This window comes from Pteropus alecto, unplaced genomic scaffold (assembly GCF_000325575.1).
Source record: "Pteropus alecto unplaced genomic scaffold, ASM32557v1 scaffold79, whole genome shotgun sequence".
NCBI lineage: Eukaryota > Metazoa > Chordata > Mammalia > Chiroptera > Pteropodidae > Pteropus > Pteropus alecto.
In genome coordinates this window covers 5,106,307-5,112,306 of record NW_006494612.1, presented here as the reverse complement: position 1 = coordinate 5,112,306, position 6,000 = coordinate 5,106,307, and the positions used below count along the sequence as shown (strand labels likewise).

The 6,000-nt window shown below is 39.5% G+C and overlaps 1 protein-coding gene across 1 annotated transcript in view; it reads right to left on the bottom strand.

The window, feature by feature from the left end:
* The window catches only part of LOC112474292, a 67,743-nt gene that overhangs the window by 22,250 nt on the left and 39,493 nt on the right, over positions 1-6,000 (bottom strand). The window lies entirely within an intron of this gene.

The window sequence follows — 6,000 nt, the reverse complement described above, 5'->3', positions numbered from 1 at the left end:
GGAAAGAGTACTCATTTTGTCTCTGTCCCCTCTGCCCCTGTTCTCCTCAGATAAAAGGGAGTTACATAATGAATAATATAATATCTAATGATTCTAAGTTCTAATGACAGTGCATTCAATGTCACTTCATCAAATTTATTTACCTCTCATACCTTTCTTCACAGACCAATCCTCCCCGCCCCATTTTACTCCATCACCAAACATAGGCAGGCAGCCTCCTCCCCTGGTCTACATCCTCAACCCCTTCTCTGTAATAGTCTGCCCAAACCTCGCCAATGTAGAAATGATGGTAGGTGTGGCAAAACGAAAGGCTGAGAGGGAAAGTCCCCCCAGATACATAGGCATTTATTGTAGACTGGCCTCCACTAGGAAGGGCTCAGAGGCCAGAACTCTCAAAGGCCTCGAGGGAGCTCCTTTTCTTGTGGAGTTCACGAGTTTTTTCTAAAAACCAAAGAAAGTTTCCAGACCCTAATGGTTGAAAAGGGTTCTTAGTGTGGGAATTCAGAAAGAGATGCTCTTCATTTTGCTTTTACATTTGTATATGGGCTTAAGGAATTTCTGTTCTGTGTGTAAATTCTTTCTGTGTGTGATTAGTCACGGTGCTAATGATTAAAAGCTCTTTAGAGATCACTGGGCTGGAATTCAAAACAGGGACTTAAGGACAAGATAAGTAAGTAGTTCCGAACAACATAATTACTGTTTTAGGGTTGTTTTAAAACCTTCATTGGCCTTAGACATTTTCTATTGGAGACCCTGTACCACATGTTAGCAAATATTAAAATGTACTCACATATCAATCAAATTTGTTTTCTGTAAAAATGTTAAATGATATGTTTAATTTTGTTTTTTGAATTCTTTGGCCATGAACAACACATTTAATTAATCATTGGTTATGATTTCCGGGCAGTGTATACTTGGAGATTCTTATAAAGTGAGAAAATCTGATCTATAAATTGTTTTCACATGTAATGAGATATTTACAAGTGCTCAGTTAACAAAGGTTTTACATTTTACGGACATGTAATTAAGCGTTTATTGATGCCTATTTTGTATTTTCTTCACATATTTTGAAGTAATGTCTTTTTTTCCCCTGAGATCTCAAACATTATCAATGGTCCCTGAAAAGTTCTTAGAGCCTAAACATGTGTGGTCTATAGCGCCTGACGGATAAATCAGCTCTGACTGGAAGCTTCTGAACTTTTATTCTCCCTGGGTTTACAATGCAATGAATTCCTTTCCTCTGTAAGACTAATCCAACACATCCTCCCATCAAGTTTTAGCTCAAGATGTCCCTCCCCAAATAGCCTTCTTTGACTAGCTCTTCTTATGGAGGTTTCATGCTTCTAAAAGGCCTCAACTCCGATGGTAACCATATCATCAAAGACACATAGGCTTGCCCAGTGTGTGCATTAACCGGCAGTAATGAGTGAACTGTTGAGGATGCAATTTCTACTGACTGCGCAGCCTCGCACACTTAGAGATGCATTAGAGAAAGAGTATGTTTTGTTTCCCTGGGTGTTGGTCTTCCTGGTGGTTCAAGGTCAGGAAGTCAGCCTTCTTCTTAACAAGCTAAGGAATTTACTAAAAGGAGATAAAGAGCCCCTCTCATTGCGTGGAGTCCATAGCTAAGAATGCAAAACCAGAAAGAACTGAGAAAGTGTAAGCACTACTATTACCTGTGGCAATAGCACAGGAGGCAAAATGAGGTAAAGGAAGTATGCAGTACAAAGTCAGGAGTGTCTCCATCTTGCCAATCATAGCTTCCGAGACTCCCATTGGACGTGAACATTAAAGAATCAATAGCAGACTAGGAATCAAATGCTGCCTTACTAATAGACATCCAGTACCTGAGGGTTTTAATGCTAAGGCTCAAGGAGGGAGAGGCTGGGGTACTTTATTTAGCATCTGATTATGCAGATGTCCTTTGGGAAAGTTTGGTCAAGGGACCTTAGGTCAACTGAAGGAGGCTAAAAGCGTAGGACACAGAATGTACTCTATAGGTTAAACACGCAACATCTCAGGGTGTAATGAAATGAAGGATGATAGAGATCCCCTTGCCTTGCAGGATGATCGACATTGCCTTATTCCATCCACAGAGCTCTACTCTAGAATAACATTCAATATAGCAGAAGACAAAGCAGAAATGAAGGAGTGACTAGTTGGGGTAGGAAGGCTGTCACTCAATATAGCCTAGGGGGAGATTAGGAAAGAAACAATTACTTCCCTAAGTCATTCTGGACTAACCTGAACCTTTTTGGCTGGGCCAGGCCAATCCCAGGAGCTAGTTTGCAGCATTTGTATTGCCTTGACCTGTTTTTGTACAAAGAGCCCTATTGTTTGGCTGTTTGGCTGTTTGGCTGTTTAGCTGGGTAAGTTTCTGGGGAGGGTTCTTGCTGGTGATTCCAATCTGGTGATACCAAATTGCATAGGCGGGTACTAAATCGCCATATTCACTTTTGTTGTTGACGAGATTGCCAGATTTAGCAAATAAAAATACAGGTCATCTAGTTAAATTTGTCATATTTTACCTGGCCACCCTAGCTGTTGAGAAGAAAAATTTGCTTTTTTTAAATTGATAAGGCTTTTTAAAGCTTTGGCCTCAACGTCGAGAAGCTTTCAGATGGACCCCAGCATAATTTCATTATGAATTCTTTCCCCACAGGGATAGGACCGTGATCTTTCCACCTCGCAGGTTCTATTTATTATCTGTTTGTTAACTGGCCCATTTCCATTTAAGCTCTGGGCTGGTATTTGTCTAAGAAGTCCTTCTAGCCTGTCAAATGTCACCTGTGTGTGTCAAAGGCCAACTCTCAGCAAAATTATATGTAGTACAAATTGATGGTAGGCATCGAATACTGGAGAAAATAGAAAAATAGCCAACGGTAATACTCTCAAACCTTACTGTGTTTAAATTATTTTTGCCTCAAATTTTTTTTTTTATTTCTTGGATTTAAAAAATAGTATTTTAGGTCAAATGAAAGTGCGAAACAGAAAATCAATGCTAGATGCAGCCTGTCACAGAATTTTTGTTGTTAGTGCTCCAAACACTAATTCAAATCACCCTGAAATTGTGTCCTCTGGTGGCTGTGGTGAAAATTAGCAGTTGGTACAAGTGTCACTTATGACCTGGTATAACTGAAGCCTTGCTTCTCTAAGCCTTTCTTAATCTACCTAAATTCACGCCAGCCCTATTTTTATGAATGTTTATACATAATATGGTTACTTTTAGGATTTAAGACAACGCAATGTGTTCGAGCAATTCTGAAACTTTAGTGATTCCAATATACTTAACAATCAAAAACAGCTGAAGAAACTTGGCAGAGGAATCAGTACTGGGGGGAATCAATTGTACTCTAGATAAAAATCTGGTTTATCCATTAAAAATAGGCTCTTTCGACAGAATTTCTGATTTAGAAGGCTACATTTTACAGTTTTGGCAGATAGTTCAGTTTCTATAGGGAGCTTATTCTCAGGGTAGAAAGGAGAGAGATATTTGCAGTGATTGTTTTAAGTTAAAATGATTTCATGCACCATTGTTTTAAGTTAAAATGATTTCATGTACCATAGAACAAACTAGTGGACAGTCCTGGTAGCTTAGCACAGAATGAACCTTAGGCTGAAGTATAGACGAATTGGTCTGTTTTTCAGTCCTCTCTATCCTTCTATTCTTCTCTGCCATTGAATCCACCTGGGCCTCCATAGGAGGCCTAGAAAAGAGGAAGGTGGGGAGAGAATACAGAAAAGGGGGACTGTTTATAACTCATGTCTGGACAGTAAACCAGTTGAGTTTGAGGATTCTGTCTTATTTACATTTAATGCAGCCTTTCCGGTCACTATACTAGGAGTCTAAATCTCTCATTACTCAGTTGACCAAAATAAGGTTCTAACTGGCAGATCAAGTTTGCGGATGCAAACTTTGTAGAGGCCAATTATCTTTGAAAAGAGGTACAGGTTTCAAAGCCCAGGGCTTGTACCCTTTAAGCCCAGCCAATTGTTTTCAAATATTGGGTGACCTACATCCTCGTGAGTAATAAAGCAGAGAGTAGATGAAATGGCAAACCATTTATTCTACTAGAAAAACAATTCAAAGAAAACATTTCCACTTCCCCACCTTCTGACCACGTCATAGTGCACTGTCACTTGGCTTCTACCTCCGTCACTCTTCTGAGAGTCGTGCAAAGCTGGCCGTGACCACCTGATGGCTGACTCTGCTGTCTGGCTTTTAGAAGTCTTCTTTCTCAATGTTTCATTACACTCTACACTAGTAACCATCCTGTCCTAATTAAAACACTCCCCTCCCTCGCCCTCCATTGGTTTTCATAACACTATTCCTTCTTTTTTTCTCCAGTCTCTTTGGCTTCTCTTTGTTTCTCTCATGGATTCTTGTTCAATGACCTTCCCCTTAAAGGTGAGTGTTACCCAGGGGCCCATTTCCGATATCGCAGGCTTTTTCTAGTCATTTTGACTTATTACTGTGTTTCAACTTCCACGGTCATATCTCAGCCCATGCCTGCTCCTGAGTTTCAAAACTATAGCACCCATAACACATTCACACCTGTGTTTTAGCAAACTCCCCTTGTATGCCTTGTATCCTAGACACAATCTTATCTTCCCCCTATAGTGTCCCTCCTCCTGCATCCTGTTTCAGGTAATAGCCTCTTCCCTGACCCTGAGGAAATCATTTTAATTCCACCCTTAATCTCTCATCCCAACATCCTGTCTTCAAATCCTGCCATTTCCACTTCTGCGAAATTCCCTCAAGCCTGCTCCTCCTTCCCAGTCTTACCATCACATCTTTAGTGTAGGTCCCCTCCTAACTCTTCAGGTCCCTGTTGCAATAACTGCATTTCTTTTCTCCAGGAGCTCTCTATTCCAATCCATTCTCCACACTGACATCCAAACAGCCATGATATGAAAGCAAAGCTCAGATTGTATTTTGATGCAAATGAAACTCACCAATGGCTTTTCTTTGCTTCTAAGATAAATTCTAAATGGAGCATGGATTAGCAGGCACTTCACAGGCTGCAACTAAAACACATGCTCAGCTCATTTCTCAGCATGCCTTTACATCCTAGCCATAGGAGTCTCCTTGCCATTCTCCAAGCTCGCCATCCCCATTCTATACCTCCTTGACATTGCTAATGCTGTTTCTTTTGCTTTAGAATCTTTCCTTCTCTCACAGAAACATCTTACTAATCTTTTAGTAACAGATTAAATATCTATACCTCTAGAAAGACTTACTTTGACAACCCCCCCACAGGGCAACTCCCTCCCTCCACTTGGGTCCCCATGGTTCTCGGATGGGCCAGTGGGTTATAATTTTGCTTAGAGGTCAGATCAATGTTTACAGACTAGAAATTCCTTAAAGATAGAGGTCATCTTCTCTTATTTATCTGTATGTTCCCAATGTCTAGAACAGTACCTGGTACCGAGTAAATATTTAATATTTTATGAATAAACTCCAAAAAGTGAGTATCAGAAGGGCTAATAATTCATGCTAAGGACATAAACGAAGAGCAGTTTTTCATTTATTACTGGGATATGAACCATTAATGACAGGATGATGGTTTAGTAACTTGCTATTTTATTGCTTTAAATTTACCATTGTAACTTGTTTCATCAACTGCTCTCACCCATCCACATGCGGCATACACTTCTAAAGGCCATACTAAAGTCAGGCAGTTCATCTGTTTTTAGCCTGACAGGACAATGAACTTGAATGGAATCATCATTCATTATCACTAAAAGCATATATATTATAAAAGGATTTAAATTATATAGCCCTCTAACAAATTATGCCTGTAAAATAGTATCCTTCGCATTTTATATTTTGTAACAGAGAACCACAGTAAAGAAAATAAAACTTATTACTCATATCCTTGTAACTAGCTGAGATTATTTAAATAAAATAAAAATTCACTTTATTGGGAGCTGCCCTAAAAAACCCACTGAATTTAAAAAAAAAAATCTTTTTTATGAGAAAGTTTAACAGAAGTTTTG